Below are 18995 nucleotides of genomic sequence, written 5' to 3'. Positions count from 1 at the left end.
GCCTCCTTTCCCCCTGCCTCCTCTCTCCCGTTTCTTCTCAGTTTCGCTTCTGCATCTTCTTCGAGCCGACACTCTGTACTCCGTTGCCATCATTCCCGACAACCCGCGCGACTTCACGACCGAAACTTTTGGAGATTGCAAAGCTTCGAAAAGACTTCGAGGTAGGGAACATAAACTGTATTAACCTCGGAATACATACAGGGTGTGTGTGTGTATGTATGTGAACGCTCCACTCTCATTTAAGTAGATATTATAAAACCGGCTTATATACGATGACTTGATAGAAACTATTAACAATTTGCATAAAATATTAGTAAGATTAAAATTTAAATTGTTGGTATATATTTTGTTTCTGCAAACACCATGATCGATAATAATAATTTTCTCTCGTATCTAATTTGTAATTTAATTGTAAGATAAATTTAACATAAATCAATTTTGGATAGAGAATATTAATTAAAAAATTTTTCGTATATTTTCCTACAATTGTTTTCTAAAATAATACTTTTATAGAAGACATATTTTATTTATCTTCATTTTAAAATTATAATTAATCCAGATTTATTCAGACACTATTTTAATAATGGTTTATGTAATAATTTTTTATGCACGATGAAACAATGTTGAATAGTTCACTACAGTAGTATTTATCATCACATGCATCACACCATTTATAAAACCATTGGGGATGTGTCTAATCTACAGTTCATAATGACGACGACCAACAAATAGGATCTCGTGGGATGCACTCAGAAAATTAGCGGGGCATTTCTCTATGTATCTCTGTTTACTCTAGTTAGTACGGATAAGAAGTAAAAACTAAGTAAAGAGAAAAGCGGAAAAAGCCGCGATGGAGTACTCAAAGAGGAAGAGGTAGAAGACGTGGAGAGAAAGAATCGGAGGAACGGATTCTCTGCGAGCGAGCAGCCGGACGAACTTTTCTATCACCGACTTTCGCGACAATACAATTAAAAAGATTGCCAAAGAAAGTCTGTAGCATTCGCGAGAGCTGCTACTCGCACGAAGTTAGCCTTCTCCGCCGATTGAAAAAAAAAAAAAAAAGAAAAAAGGCGGAGAAGAAGAGTGAAAGAGGTGGAGCAAGAAGTACTTCTTAGTCGTCGACGTCGTGTTCTCGTCGTTGTCGTCTTACGCTTACCTCGTCAACGGCAACTGTTTGTCCACCAATCGGTGAACAGAACACTCGAGTGGAATCCTATACCGTAGGGACTTTTCCAGCAAACACCTTCTTACGCTTTCAATATTGCAATCTTTTTCCAGTGGTTTGTTTGTCCCGCGGATAGAGGAAAATTTCCTCTCTTGCTCTTCGTTTGTCTTTTTTTTATGCATTCGTGAGAATTTTGAGAGACGAATCGTAAATTTGGATATTGTAGATGTAAAAAATTGTATTACATTTAGATATTCTTAATCCGGGTTGAATTTTGGCGAATAATTAGGCCAAATTATTGGATATAAATCAGTCAATCACCTGTGGCTTGATCGCCTCGATCGAGGTGATTAGCCCAAGGTGCTATTTACTTGGATCAAGTAGATAATTTATTTACTGTGCACGTTGGTTCGACTAGTTAACATGTTTAAACTCGTTGTAGCCTGTCTTAATTAGCTGTTGTACAATATTATTAATTATTAGCTAATATTATAATTATTAATTAATTTATAATTATCTTTATACAAATCACACTTTTCATATATATATGTATATTATAATTGTATAATTTTTCTTCTTTTTAATTAACGGTCAAAGATATTCAGCGTCATATTGAATTGTCATCTGTTAAATATGAAGCAACACAATATAATTTTAATTAATATTTTGTTTTGTTAAATTTATAATTACTATTTAATATTTACGTAAAGAATTTATCTGTATGTATATTGAATTTCTGCATGGTTTTGATTCTTTATTTAATTAATTTCATCTCTATCAACTCGTACATTGCTTTGGAATCTTTGTATAATAATTTTATATACAAGATTATACTTATATCGTATAATATTCTTGAGGGATTTTCACAATACATACACACACACACGTCCACAGAATTACTTTCTCCTTTTCTTCTTTTCGGAAATATTCCAGTCACGTTTCTCGTTGTTTACGAGAGAATGACGTTCATGCGCCAAAAACGCGCAGAGTGTCTCTTTACTCGGAAGCCGCGAGTGAAATATCGGACGTATCATTGCTAATATTTTTCCCTAAGAAAAGCGAGCCCTTCGCGAGGCCAGAGCCGAGGGCGACAATAACTCACTTCCTGGAGAATCCTTAAGAGCGCGACGCTAAAGTCGGATTGGGAAGGAGCAAAGACGGAACGAAGCTTGGCGAAGCACGAGGGGGAGGGAAGGGGGGAGAGGGAAGGAAAACGAGGCCGCGAGAATAACTCAAATTTATGAGGTGTAGAGCCAGACCAAATTCCCGTTTGTACCATCCCCCTGGAGTCCACTTATACTCGACTGCTCCCCTATACGCCGATCGTTTACCCTGCGCCATAATCTATTCTTTCTAAATTTTCGCTGCCCTCATTTCCGTTGCCTCGCCGGAATTCGAATATCGCGTTCTCACGATCTTCGCGGAGGTCGATATATATCGCACACGCTGAAATATCGAAGAAATTATTTTTGTGAAACATTCCGAACTGTCTGTTATCTTAATCAAATTATTTTTTTCATTTCTCTTGTTTTTTCTTTGATTTATAATCGCTTGATACGCTAGGCGTATGCTAAAACGCTTGGCGTTTTCACTTTTGCTTGAATAAAATGAGATTCTCGTATACAAAAAAATTTTATTAGTTACAGAAAACTTCATAAAACTCGCAATTTGTTTTTTATTTTTGCCATTAAATATTCCGCAAATTAAGATAAACAGTAAAGTGTAATTAAATCCGACGAATTTTATTATCTATTTTTTCTGTTCTTTTTCGTTTAATCTTCTAAAAATTCTTCATTAAAATTCTTTGAATTTTAATGTTTCATATTTTTATTAAGTTTTTCATTCATTTTCTAATAAAGCAAAATTAATTTCAAATACGTCCCAGAGAATTTATAATTGAAAAATAATATATGATTTTTAATACTTTTTGTATATTTGTTGCTTTGTATTTATTCCATGAAAAACTATAGAGAAAGAAGAAAAATAATTGCTTTCATTAATAAATTAAAAGTTGTTAAGCTTTTATTAATAAGTTTTATAAAAGCGTTATTATATTTTGCGTGAAAATCTAAATATGCCTCTTATAACATCCAAAGATTATATATTTTTTATAAAGTTTTCTTTTTAGCATCATTATGCGATACGATTGTTACAAGGAATTAATTAATTTCCTTTTGATACCTAAAAAATGCCACGGTAGCTTTTACCATCAGATCGGAAAGGTTCACGGAGATTGCCTATGAAGGTAGTACACACCAGGGTCTTACGGTTAGACGAGGTAGAGCGCAAATATGCTTGTGCACGTGCGTACACGCATTCAATTATAAACCCACGATCGTACAGGACCCGCGTTGCTATCGCTGTCATTATTAGCGCGGCTTGGTTTCCGCTCGGCCGGGTTGAGCTTGGTGCTTAATGCAAAGTCACGGTGCACCTAGCAGACACACACACACATACAAACGTATATACGTGTGTACGTATGTACATGCAAGTCGGGAACGCGTGCGCTACAAATTATTGACCTGTCGCGACTTTAGGCTGCTGACTTTATGAGCGATTCTCTTCGAACCTAGCATGCAAGGTCGATATTAACGTGAACTTAGCCAGGTTTATGAAGAGTAGAATAAAAAAAAGAGTGAGGTGTGAAAGGATTAAAGTTTAAAAAAATGGAAAAAACAATGTTTATAAAAGGCAGAAGAGAAAGAGAAAATCTAGACAAATATAGATTTGAAAATCTATTAATGCAATTCGATAATCTATTAATGCAATTTCTACGCGTATTATAATATAAATACGAAAAAGTTTAAATTATTTAAAAAATTTATAATTTCATATTACCATAATTACGTTTTTTTTTTTAAATATAGAAAATTTATATTTGAAGTAAGCAATAAATTATAGTATTACTTGTTTAAGTTCGTAAAACAGTAGTTTTCGATTAAACCTTTTTTCCTTTTTTTTCGAAGAGTTGAAAAGATGCATTTTTTTGCATTTTCCCCAACGAGACGCCCTTGTATCTGTAATACTCTTTACTTAAGCGACGATGCTCCGGCCGACATACGGCTCTGTCGCACGTTGAATACTTCATGTTACGTACCCCGAAGAATGCGCGCTCGAGCCGGATGTCTGTACGGATCGGTCTGGAAGGACGCGATTATCCTTTTACGGCCAACGCGAAACGAGGTTGACGTATACTGAATAAACCATTCTGGCTCGGAAATGAAAACGCGGAAAAAAGACCTGTCCGGATCGTCTTGACTTCAGCGTCGATCGATTAGAATGTAACGAGCACATAGGGGTATTTCGTGGAGAGAGAGAGAGAGAGAGAGAGAGGGAGGCATCTCTCGGAATTCCTTCTTTTTAAAAATTGAAATTGCAGCATAATTAGAGCGTTGATTAGGCTTGAAAATTAAAAAGTCTCCTATAGAAATTAAGCTTCAATCCTGCAAATGCATGATAAAATCTTATTCTTTAGTCAGCTTTAAGAGGATTTTACTTTAAGAAGTTTAATATGAGACTTAATTAGCAAGATATTTAAACTTTATAATTAAAAAGTTGCACAGAGAAAGAGAGAGAGAGAAATAGCATCCGATCGATTCTTCGTTAAGCGGAAATCGCCTACATATTCATCAGAGAATAATACTCTCGAAGTTTAAGGCAAATTTTACGAAACACTCGGTATAACGATGGTTACTTAAAGCTGTTACATTGTAAATTCGATAAACAATGCGATTATTCCGTATACTCATTATTTTGTTTATTAATTGCTAACGCATCACTGTATCATAATTTTTACAGAAGAAGTGGGATATTACAAAGATATTAAACTCCTTTAGTAGAGCTTTAATCCCTTTTCGAGAAATTGCAGGGAACTTAAATTATTAACGCTTGTTCTTTTCTTAAAGACTAAAAACACGAGATAGATAATGCCGTGTGTTTAATAGAGACATGAGTAAGCTGACTAAATAAGATACTACTATTTCTGCTGAGACAAAATCAAAAGTAATGGCATTAAGAAGCCTTTGAAGGTTACAGAACGCAGCCCCCTAACTGTCACTTCCATATCTGACCCCTTCACAGGAATGAGTCAAACCGACACCTCTGTAGTGACAATGAAGACAATCACGCTATTGCATTACTTTATCCTAACCAGATTCAACACCCCTCTAAAGATCATGGATATATCATTCTAAGGCTATTTTTTATAAGGATTGAAGATGACGTTTTTGTTGTGATATTGATATAATTATTATAGACATGTAAAGCTTTCAGATACGTTTATGCCAACTAAATTAGCTGGCAAATGAAAAGCATATTATATCAGACCAAATAAATTCAATTCACTCATATGACATTTTTTCACGAGAATTTTTATTAATATAAAATTACCAGAAAAAACACACATGAAGAGAAGATAAATCTACTCTTGTATTATTTGTTTTATGTGTGATAATTTTATATTAATTTAAAACTTTTTAATCAAAACTTGATGTTATCTGCAATTTTCTCTTTTAATGGCAATGCAGATATAAACTCTCTTATTGTTAGATAAAAAAAATAATAACATTGGTTTATGATAAATATAATATAGATGTTTTACGATAATCTTGCGAGAAAATGCTGAGACATGAAAATTTTAATCACAAGGTTTAAGCCAAGAGTTCTCGTGTGGTTCTCATCTCAGCATCTTGTCGAAGCTCTCACGACGAAATCAGCCGCGGTAATTCCGGAGGCCGCGCAGCACGTGGTACGCCAGTTCAGTTTACGAGCACTTTGTGCAAATTGGTGGTAAAGTTAGCGTCTTAATATACATTGGCTAAACTGTTTACCGAAGTTTGCGAGCGGTGCTCGCGCTGCTTCGTCGGTCCACTATGCGCACCTATTCCAAAGTCCATAACTAATCCTGCAAAACCGTAGCGAAACTCTTCGCATAACTAATTAATCGGCAGACAAAGTCCAGCGATTGTACGAATTACAATTTTCTAATTATATTCGAAAAAAGATTACGAACAATTTATTTTATATGACAGAAATTGGATCATTTTTATAAATCAAATCGAGATCTATATAAAAGTATCATCATTTACGTTAGTGTTTGCATGAATGAATTTAAATTTATAATATTTTTTATTCTATATTCAGATAATATTTTTAACTACTTTTAACAAGGTACTATATAAGTTGCCATGTGTGTTGTGTATTCTTTTATATTTTTTATAATATGTACTTTATTATGTAGTACACGAAACAAATCTTCAAGATAAAAAGTTATAGAATTTATTTACGTTTTATTGTAGTCTGATTTAATAATGACGAAAAACTAATTTACAGTGAAACAGTCGTTGCTAAAATTAATAGTGATTCTGAATGAGTGATGATCTGGCACCAATTTTTACATTCAGCACAAAAGCACTATGAATACAGTTCAGCCACATATTTTTTAAACAATGGTATAGTCGGACATGCATTTTACGAACGAATAGAAACGTTATAGCGCCTGCATTATTTTGTTTGGTTGGGCGAATGCCCACATGTATTTTTTTGAAATTCGGTATCGGTCGTTACTTTTCTCTTTCCTGCAATATTTTTGACAGAAATAATCCAAAAATTATACAATGGATTAGTTCAAATTATGAATGGATATTATTTTTTTTCTTTCTCGTGCCATTGTATAAATAAAATCGATCATGATATCATCTAATTATAAAAATTAATTATTTTTTCTTATTTTTTCGCGCTTATGTAAAAAAATAATAGAATTTTATACGAAGGAAAATAAAATAATTTAAAACATTTATAATAATTTATTATTAAAATTTTTGTCCAATCTTTATTGTATATCATTCTAGAAAATAATCTCAATTAAAAAAATTAATTGCAAATTTGCAATTGTCCACTTGATTATGATTAAGAATCACTGTTCATTGTGATTAAACAGATGTATATGTATATTGAAGAGTTAATGAATCGTTAAATAGAAATTCGTACACAGAGTAGCTCAAAGGTATCTACTGGAACTATCTATTAGGTTGTAAATTTAATCCAAGATAGCCAATCGGAAAACGATATTCGATAACATAAACTCTTGATTAAATGTTATACGCTTGAGTGATAATGATCAAAAGATATGCATGTTTATTTGATTGCAGCTGAAATCATTATCAGATATCTCTCCCTTACGAGAAAAGAAAAATAGGAAAATAAAAAATATACTAATTAAAATGAGCTTTGTTTTCGAGAAAATTGATCGAGAACTGAATCTCATAAAAAATTAATGAAATACATCTAAAATAATATTTTTTTTATAAATTTGTAATTAAAAGACTTATTATTTTATATCTATATATATAAAAATCCTTTTTTAAAAAAGATATGTAAAGTCGATACTCGCATATATCGAAGTTTATTGTTGTCGCTTTTCCGCGATGCGCTCATTAGCTGTCAAGATTCGAGTTGTGCGTTATATTCGTAGCATCGAGAGGCTGTCATCGCGAGAGTTAGCAGTTTGACAGTTTGTTCAAAATAAAATAAAATAAAATAAAATAAAATAATGATATTAGTTTTAAATAAAATATTGTAATACTAAACTCGATTAATATTTTTGACAGATATCAGTTGATTTCTGTCAAAAAATATTAATCGCGGATAAAATATTACAACATATTATTTAAAACATATTATTTTATTTAATTTTATTTTAAATAAACTATTAAACTACTAATCCTCGCGATGACAGCCTCTCGATGCTACGAATATAACGCACAATGCAAATCGAAACAGTTAATCAGAATCGGAAAAGATGCAACAATACTTGCAAGAATCGACTTAACGTGCCTTTTTTTAGAAAGGGATGTTATAATATTTTAAATTCGATTAATATTTTTGACAATTATCAGAGCTGATTTTTGTCAAAAAATATGAATCGCAGATAAGATATTATAACATATTATTTAAAACCTTTGTTACTATTTAAATATTTTCAACATATTATATCCCCATTACCGCTATAGATAGAAATATTATAAAATAAACAATTTCTCACTCACCGATACGTGGAATAGCGGAGTTGTAGTACACAGCACATTGGTCTGAAAACAAAATATTCAAATTATGTATATACATAATTGTGTCGATTAGTGTGTGTCGAATATCTCATAAACAACGCAATTTAGAAAAAATGTTTTATTTTGCATACCTCATAGTTGCCCCGATGTCGCCCGGTGCCTCCCCAGGCCTCCTCCTCCTCTCTTGGTCCTTCGAAGCATTCACGACACTCGCGAAAATACGAATAATTATTACGATCGCCCGATACTTTACACGGCACTCCCGACACGCGAAACTTTACACGGCACTCCCGACACGACGCGTGAATCGCAATGCTACCTGTAACAAATAAAATACATACATATATTAGAATAATCTTATTATTTCGCATTATAACATACACAATATAAATATGTAAGCTAGAATTAACGATAGATATATCCACGGATCGCAACACATTTGTGCGCGCGGAAACAGATCAAGTTGGGTTATGTTGGCAAGAGATTTTGCATCCAATTTTTCGCGAAATATACGTTTCGAACAATTACGCCTACACATTAACGTTGAAATTATGATATGCGATTGATAAATATTACAATACAAAGGTTAGAAATCGTTTCTAACGATTATGCTTACTAATTAATCACAGCGGGACGCAGCTCCAACTGCCTGATACTCGCGGCGTTTCGGTAATGGCCGCTATTCTACAAACATCGGCAACTTCACTCTAATAGCGCGCGCGCGATACTATATACATGACTTAATATTAATAATTAATTAAAACTCGAAGGAGATTCGTTCGAAAAGATATAGCTTTAAAAGATATAGAAAGAAAAAATATTAATCGAGAATAAGGTATTATAATATATTATTTACAACATAGTACTATTTTATAACTTTTACTATATTATTATTTTAAAATTTAATTAGCAAATTTTCGCTTTATTAATATTTTTTGACAGAAATCAGCTGATTAAAGCGTTAATTTGCTAATTAATTTTTAAAACAATATGTTATATAAAAATTAAAATAATATAATATATTTAAAATAATATGTTATAATACTTTAAACTCGATTAATACTTTTGACAGTTATCAGCTGATTTCTGTCAAAAAATATTAATCAAAAATAAGGAATTATAACATATTATTTACAACGTATTACTATTTAAATTTTTTATAATATTTATATTTAAAAATTTAATTAGTAAATTAACGCTTTATTCAACTGATTTCTGTAAAAAAGTATTAATCGAGTTTAAATAAACTTTATATTATTTTTTTTTAAATATTTTTTTAAATACAAAACCGAAGAATGGCGCGCGCGTAACGCGCGCTTGGCTTGTTCTATATATATATAGTTAATATATATTGTATTAAAATTTAAATCATATGTGATGAAGATAAATATTTCGATTTTATTTTATTTATAAATCACTATTTATGAAGAAAGCTTAGTATTAAAAAATTTTTTTTAGTTATAAGAACTCGTTGTTATAACCCTATAAAATTTTGTTTAGTATAATCATGCGTCCTCCCTACAATGATTGATATAATTATCTTATATTTAGCATTGCAAGTATTGCAGATGTTATGAATCCCGTAAAGCTGAATTAAGCTTGAATAAACCATCTCCAACGTCACGATCGAAACGTGCAGCGCGATGAATTATCATGCGGAGGTAAAAGGCGCGGAGAAATACATAAGATACCAACGTTGATACCGCCGGGCCGCGATGGTTCCAGTCGTACCTGGCACATCGCGGGTCACGAACTGGTACCTATCTATCTATGTACCTGGTTGAGAAAGCAGGATGGTGCCGAAAGGTTTGACGGGCACGGGCGCGGAAGGAGGTCGTATCGCGTTTTGTAAATGGACCTCCGATCATTTTCTCTGCGAATGAATTATTTTCTGTATCCCACAGTTTGGTTTTCACTTGTGTGTGGGTGCAAATAATGTAGGTACATGTATGTAGCAGACAGCAAACGTGTAGTGCGTCGCGATTGATCGATTCGCGAAACGCATCGCGTTGAAAATTACGCCGCGACAAGCACGAGGGAGTCAAAGAATAATAGGGTCGGAGGGAGGGGGCGACCGCTTGTTTTTTTTTTTTTTTTTTTCACATCGCCCTCGACAAACGCGTGTCTCAGTGTACCGACTGTAAACGATTTGTTTGCACGAGCAGCTTCCGGTCGGCCGTTATTTCGTCCAGCGATCGGAAGTATCATGTTATGTTTGCCCGTTCGCAGCTCGACCACGATCGATCACGATTTGTGAGCTCTACCGTCGAACTCATACGAAAGTTTCGCATTTACGATGCTTTTCATTACCGACACACACACGCGCACACGGAAATTCGCGATCGCCTCATCCGGTTTCATCGACGTGACATATAAATGTCTGATCGGAGCGTTTATATAGTTGTGTACGCGCGAAAGTTGATCGACGAAATATGAATTTTGTGCGAAACTAAACGGATAAGCCAGAACTATTCATCGCCAGTCATCGTTGGAGTAACATTGATCTTCGATGTTTACAATGCGACCATGGACGATCGCGTACTCGTATTGCACGTTTCGACGCGCTTCAAACTGCTGGGGTTTACTCGAACCGCAAAAATTGGCGTGCGTGTATTTCAGTTTGCAATGGGAAAATTGACACCAAACAATTTTCACCTATAATATAAAAAAATGTTTTTTGTTGTACTTGAAAGGTTTGGAGAAATTGATAGCGCGCATTAATTAAAGTACACGCTTTAGGATTTTAAAAATAACGAGCCTTTGGATCACACAAATAGATGTATAGCTGGAGGAAAAAATATTAACTCTTGCATTTTTAAATTAAATTAAGTTTCACTCTAATCTCAACATTTACATGTTTGTGGTTTTGTGTAGAATTATTTAATTTAATTAGAAATTTATTTCGTTTTAACTGTGGTTGAAATTTTTATTACTATATATTTGTTTTTTCACAAAAGCTCTACATTAAATGACAGTCGTCGAATGATACTATATATACGTCAAAATATGATAATAGGTTTCATTCTATGTCGGTCAGGCGAAAATGCTTTGTTACTACTTACATATATAGATACTCTGAAATAGATGAGAGCAGATTGCTTTTATCTCGTCTCTTTCCTTAGCAGTTCTAGAAACCACGATATTAAATCTTATCGCGTTGAGCATTCATTTCGTCCCCTTCGCGATGTTAAAACAGATTTTTAATTTCAGATCAGAACATATAGACATCTTTTGATTACGTAAGGATATTCTTCGCACGCGAGCTTTATAAGAAATGTCTTGTGTAAGAAAACTTTCGAGTTTGTAACATTAAAGACACATGAAGAGATATCGCAATATCCAATAATGATAGTAATGAAAGTGATGTATGTGTGTATACAAAAATTATATTATTCTTTATAAAAATATTTTTTTATCTTAAATCTTTTCTTTTTCTTATTCTCAGTGTATTAGACGGAATATTTCTGTTTCTTCGTGTATTTGAATGTGATTTAGAAGCGTAAAACGACCTTCGGGATGTTACGGCGTTTGGAAGGAAAAGGGTTGGAAGTTACAAATGACGCTCGGTAGTTCGCGTAAGAAAGAGGTCGGTAGGATGTAACCGGAGGGCGAAAGGCGAACTTACTTCGTTCGGAGATTAGGTAGATGGTACTTTCTTTGGGAGCGACCATTGGCAGGCAATCGATGCTTGTCCGAATGGTATCACGAACGCCGAAATCATCTTTGACGAGCTTTAAGGAGACGAGAAATAATCAAAGTCTTTTCAAACACGAATTCTCGCAGTTTTGAACATTTATATGTAAACTTTCGCGATTATATTTGAATAATTACGCAAATCTCAATTATTCGTAGGAACGATGATTACGCGCTGCGATTCTCGCGCGAAATATCTGACACTTGTAGTAATCTTCCATTTTACAAGTTATCGTCATTCGCAATAATTAGCGATCGAGACGATTGTTCGAGATGAAATATCAATCAGCTAGCAAACATAAAAAAATTGTAAAAATTGCTAAAAGACACGCAATATGAAAATATATATTCATTTCATAAAAAACGTTAAAACTATAAATTAAAATTGAGTTTATAGAGTATTGAATAACGAATAGGGTACAACAAATATATAAAAGAGAGAGAGTTGTATCGAAAAAAATGGCCCATATTCGTACCTCACAATTAGCGTGCTAAATGAGATCGCATTCACATTTGACATTTAACGTTACATACGGTCGTTTGTTCGCGGGTTTTATCTAGAGCTGAATATGAACACGGTCATATTTAGCGACGAACGTATGTAACATGAACGTTCGTCCGTTATTCATAGGTCTATATTCATGCCATATACGTAAAAAGGAATATCGAACGCGCAATTACTTATGGCCGTATCGAGTGGTTTTGATCGTGCGAGAAACACGCCGCGATTCCGATACCAAACATTTATCCGATACGTTGATACTTATTTGATGCTCTTGCTAGAGAGGGACTCTCCCTCACTCTAACTCGGCGATATTAATATGCCTGCAGCGTGTTATTGATATTTTTTCAACGATATGGCGTATGTAAAGCGGCTCGATTTTATCTGAAAATAACAAGCAGATGTCGCGATCTGAGAACCATTATTATCCCCGAGAGTTGGTAAGAGAGAGAAGTGCTATATATCCATCCGCGTTAAAGGAAGAGGGACTCTTCTCGTTCACGAGGATCCAAAAAGTAGAGATTTTTCTCCTTTTTTCGCCAAAGTTATCCCCGCGAGAAAAACCGCCCTTTCCACTTGCGAGTCTCGACCTACTCTCTCTGTGCATCCCCTTCGGAATACAGAGAGAGAGAGAGAGAGACCGAGGCTCGACATCGATCGAGTATCGAGCAGCAAACGACGGCAACTACGACGGCCGATTTGTTTGTCGGAAGCGCGCTCCGAGTTTTCCCGGGAAGTTTTCCCTCCTTCGTCCCGAGGAAACACCGACATAGGCGGAGTCGACTTACGTGTTGTCGAATAACCGGATCCGACCCTCGCCGCGTGTCCGCTTCTCGCGAGCTACTTAAGTTCCTCGCCCTCTATTTCGCCCTTCCCGGATCATTATTCAGCCCCGGGGGCGACCAACGAACGAAATCGCATGAGTCACGGAGGAACACGACGGTGAAATTGAAGCGGTCGAAAACACCTTGATTAAGTTGGTGACATTGCAACAAAATAGCTTCCCTCTGCTCCCTTCTACACTCGGATTAGGATATTAACTCTGAATGAGTAACGTGGTAAAATGTAATGGACTTCGTGGCGCCGACTTTAGAAACTTTAGTGTGACATTCAGGTGGCATCATTAATCTTCTCAGCTATTAATGAGAGAGAGAGAGAAGAGAGACAAGAGATTTGATATTCCATTTTATAAGGCGCGAACCTTATATCATATTAATATATTTTTCTATGACGAAGGGGCATATTAAAAATAAAAATAAGCCGCAAACTGCATTTTCCACACTTATATTCATATATTTTCGCAATGAGTGCATTAATTTAAAATGTGCGTCAACGACGTCACGAACCGCAATTTCGCCGCAAATGAGCCGCGACCGTAAATTGTTTTACCGCATATACAAGTAATAGAATCCGACTTTGTAAGTCGGCAGCAGGGGCGCGCGGCACGGCCTTTAATCAACTCGGAAAAAAATAAAACCTCGATGGAGAGAGCGCGCGTTCTCGTTTATCTTCGAAAAGGGAGCTCGGGACAAGCGAGGAACGAAGAAGCGAAACACAAAACAAAAAGGGTGCACACGCCCACGCGCACATACATACATCCACCCCCACCCACCCCCACACACATACACGCATGTATACGCACACACAATGTGAGAGCCGTACGCAGAACGGAGTTTGTGGAAACTCGATGCCCTGCGTTCGAAAATGAATTTAAGCACACCGAAGCCCGCGTTACCGAAGTATCCGGTTCTGTGAACTTTGGTGATAAGTTTCATGAAGTGCACTTCGGATGGCGGATGCACGTTTGCGCACTCGAATACGCGTATCGTATTGCAACGCGAATCGCGAAGCTAGGAAACAAATTCAAATGGGAATCACCGTTTCGGCTCGTTGCATTCGATTCGATGTCGCGATCGATTGAGATAACTTCTAGCTTTCACGCGCAGATTTTGCAGTTTAGTCGCATGGTGTATGCGAGTTCAAGAATACATGGATTGTGGAGTTTTGTAATATGATAAATTGATCGAGGAGAGAGAGTGTACTCACTTCGAAATGGATCGTTCACTTTTTCCGATTCAAAACTTGAGCTTCTTTATAAATCGTATTTGTCACGAATATCACTCTCATATTTTCAGATATTTCGATTTATAGACATATCGCACTAGAAGAGAGATTTTAAAGAAATTTTTAAATAAATCAATTCTTAGATACTAACTCTGTTTTCTCATTAAGGTTTCTCAAAATTCTCTGGAGTTTTTAATAGTTATTACATAGGGGTAATGAGAGAGAGAAAAAGAGTGACAAATGATTTATGTTTCTTTTTTTATAAATACTTAATAGAGGTCCCAAATTTTATGCGGTGAAACTAATTTAAACTTTAACAAGACGAATTAGAGCTATCGCTATAAATCGCACAATAGTTGTCTTAGCTAGTTCTCTCTGATGGTTCTCTTCTTAATGCAAATATTTAACTATGACAGTTTTTTACTTTGCGTCCCCGGGGATTACTGTAAAATGTAAAGGCAAACCGGAAAATGTTGCGAAGCAAAATCCAATGGAAAACGCAGAATAAAATCAACAGATGAATTGCAAATAGAAACTGTAAAGTTTGCCGAGCAGCGTTATTGGCAACAGTAACGAGTATTTTCTTTTTTTTTTTCGAGCGCTTCTTACAATATTTTGGAGGGAAATAAAAGTCTAAAAATATCCTCCTGAGAGAACAAGAACGAAAATATTTATCCACACGAGTAAATGTGATATATCAATTTATCATTTCGACATTTCAACGATTTATTCTTATATTTGCACAATGCAATTTTATTCGTATTGCACGTTTATTGCAAAAAGTCAGCTGCATTTCCTTCTCGACAATGCTTATTAATAATAATCATTAGCGCGGAAAAATGAGCATTTTCAGTATGTTATTTTGGCTATCTCTTTATTGCACGTAATTGCGCGCATCGGAAATTCGAGCCGGCTGCACATCCGCAGCTGTTATTTTACAGTGTAATATCAATGAAGCGGATTATGACAATAATAATTTGAACGCGCGATAAATGATAAATATATATATATATTTTTTTTTTTTACTTAATATTTATTGAATGAAATGATATATTTTAAGCAAGTCGAAAGACTTTGTCGGTAAGAAACGTAGAAAATCGGGTATAAAAAGTGGTTTGTAAAGATGCTCTCTTGCCCCACTTTTACGCGCATCCTTTTTAAAGTAGTTGGTCAAACGGAAAGGTTGAAGGGAGGATCACACACTTACACACATATACACACAAAACACACACACACACGCATACGTACAGTAGGAATCTAGTAGTAGGGGGCCGAGAAAATGACACGGTCTTGCCTCGGAGGGGAGGGACTCGCGATATAAAGGGCGAGGGCAGTAAGACAGCAATCTACAGCTTGGTCCACCGAGAGCTGTAACACCGGTGGAATCGAACTTGTAATAAGGTACGTCTCGCCCACTCACCAGAACTCGATTGCTCTCCGGGGACGACACCGCCGACTCCTGTCTTCCCTTCGCTTTCTCTTCTTCTCTTCTCTTTCCTCGATAACCTTTCCGTATTACGTATTTTCTGAGCTCACGTAAAGAGAAAAAGTTTTGGCAAGTTACAAGGCCGATTCGTGTTACATTCCTCCGTTATCGCCTTAAGGTTACATCGACGTGTCTTCAGAATTTCAATCTGCGTGCGAACTAAAATTCTGTTGTCTTCGACGAAATTATTTTCTGAAACAGAATGTTGATTTCACTTGTCAAAAATCAATTGTTACCCAGAAAATGTACTTATACTTGTGCGAATTAAATATTTTGAAAAGATTTAATATGCTTATAATTTTTACATTATTGTTACATGCTTAAAATATTCAACTTACAAAAAATAATAGGAGCTTTGTATTGAGTCTTATACTACTTGTCGACTCGAATATTTTGTATTACTACTGATAATCAGTTTTCGTATATCGTTAATCTCTTGCTTCTTTAAGAAATTGCTTGTAATTTTTTCATTATTTTTACACACTTAAAATATTCGACGATTCGCAAAGAAAAATAATATGAGCGAACAAATCCAAATAATATCAATTCAAAAGAGTATCGAAAAGTATCGTAATTACCTAACTAATTTTCAAAAAAATTAGTTGCATAATTCCTCTTTTAACGTTTATTATATACGATAGAAATATAATTAAATAAATATAAAATTATATAAATTAGAGTTACAATCCTTTTTTTAAGTATGTTTATAAATAAGATTGTAATGATTAATTGTAATTGAAAATGTCTTAACAATCTTAAATAATGCGATTCTTTTTTTTTTTTAAATATAATATAAATCAACATTATATATTATGTTTACTGTACTTTGAGAAAATGTCAGATCTCTTTTTATTAAAAAAAGCGTAGTATAGAAAATTATTGGAGAAAAGATGTAGGCATTTATCGTGCGTAAAATCAGCTTGCACGTAAACGACAGTAGAATAACAAGCGTTTCCTATAATATTCGATTATCTCTCGTGGACGTTACTGGTAATGCACTGCGTACGATAATTATATTAATTTATATTGAATCAATATTAAACACATCCGGGCAATGTATTTTTAATGAAGTAAATACGTGGATGCATAATGCGTCGAGCGCTGAATATTACATATCGCAGGGAATAGATTACTCGCAATGTAACGATACACACGAAACCCACAAAACTGCATTGCGACTCGCGATAATTATTCGAGATAATGGAGGAAATTCACGATTGCTTGTTTGCGAAGATTCCGCTAAAAAAAAGGGAGTACCATTATCGAATACATTTCGATGTCTGAAATAATTATTGTTTTTTGTTGAAAGAAAATTAATTAATTTTACCTATATTTTGACTTAAGGATTAATAATACATTGGAAATGAAAATCTCGTGTAGTTATTGGAATGAAAAAATCACGTTCTTGATCGAAGTCATTGTTACTGATATATGAGAATCATTACAAGCATCGATTCATTGTCAGACTGATTCAACTGTCGAGAGTACATCAGTATAACAGCCGCAACAAAGGCTGCAGCATTAAGGAATAATGAAAGGACATGCACTTTATGAGAGGAGAAGGTGAAAAAGCATAAGCAACGATGGCTCCTCCGGTGGCAGAGTCTTGTCTTACGCCGTGATGCTTCTTGCGTTTTCATTAAAAGCCCGTCCGTCCCCTCGTTTTGCCGTCAACCTCCTCGTAAAAAGGCATATCACCTCTCGAAAAATAAAAGTCGCAACAAATGTCAACTAAGACACCCGATTCCCTTGGCATTTTTCCGCGACTTCCTCGCTACGGCAAGATCGTCACATGAAATTCATTAAAATTTTATTACACTATCTGACGAGAAAATAGAATGAAAAGTGTTATTGCGTGTTCTATTTTTTTTAACATTTGATACGTTTAACTAGTAATTGAGCCTCTTTCAGAAATTAAATTAATTAATTCCATTTTTGTAGATCTCTTAATTTGGGTACCAACATATATGATTAGTGCTCTGTTATTAAAATTATAAATTTGCAAGAAATGGAGTTGACCAGTTTGGCTTCTATTACTAATCAGAAAATCAAATTGATGCCTAAATACAGAGTTGTTTGTAGGTTTCAATTTAATTTTCTATATATAATTATATTTTTTTTATATATTTTTTCAAGTATATTAAAAAAATGTTGTCAAGTTATATGCGATAATGAAATTAATTTTACCGGTGTAAAATTAGGTACAGATTCTCCTATTATCTTAATTCGGTCTATTTTGTATGTGTATTGCCGCTTGTATTTGTTTTTATTTTCTTGTTTGGTCTTGTCAAATTTAATTGTTGAAACATTTAAAATACAATGATCTGTATTTTACTCAAAATATGTTTAAAAAATAAAAAAACATCTATTCGATACATGACATTTTTACATGGTTACTCAAACGTTACGAAAAGAATATCGCTCCGCGATTCTAACGTTACAGACTATCGATAGTTACTGGACTGTGCGAGAGAGTGAGAAGGAATGACCGGGCGAAGGAGGTAAGGGTAATCCTCTATTGTTTCTCTTGTCCCATAAATCTTACTAGCTCTTCCTACGGAGCCTCTTCGGGGCTCCACTCGCGCTTTGGCCGTATACAGAGCCATCCATCCCCGCCATTCTTGGCCATCCCTTCTTCGCCTTTCTCAGCAACATGCTCCGTAAATTTCTGGCCAGTGCTTTACACGTACTAGTCCTCATAAAGATACAAAGGATTTTATTCGTCATTCGATTTCGGCGTTCTTGGAACCGCTTAAAAATCACTTTCAATGAGCAAATTTTATTTTTACGTAAGATTCGTTGATTTGTAACATTGTTAAAAATTCTTTATTATTATTCCGACGACAACTAGCTCTATTTAATAGAAGAACAGAGATTATGACGATGTGCGCGCACGTTTATGTCATACAATAATTATACTGCATCCTTCATTTTTATAGGAAATGAGAGTTTAACCTCCTTTCTAATGATCTAAAATCAGTCTAAGTAGTTTAATTATATTATATAATTATATAATTATAT

General features: G+C 34.7%; 1 protein-coding gene across 1 annotated transcript in view; it reads left to right on the top strand.

Annotated features, from left to right (window-relative positions):
- The window catches only part of Rbp6 (RNA-binding protein 6), a 655858-nt gene that overhangs the window by 507702 nt on the left and 129161 nt on the right, over nt 1-18995 (top strand). The window lies entirely within an intron of this gene.

This window comes from Prenolepis imparis, unplaced genomic scaffold (genome assembly GCF_030444845.1).
Source record: "Prenolepis imparis isolate NDT839.2.m4 unplaced genomic scaffold, iyPreImpa1.0 SCAF_11, whole genome shotgun sequence".
In the NCBI taxonomy this organism is placed as follows: domain Eukaryota; kingdom Metazoa; phylum Arthropoda; class Insecta; order Hymenoptera; family Formicidae; genus Prenolepis; species Prenolepis imparis.
This window is presented reverse-complemented; position numbering and strand designations above follow the sequence as displayed.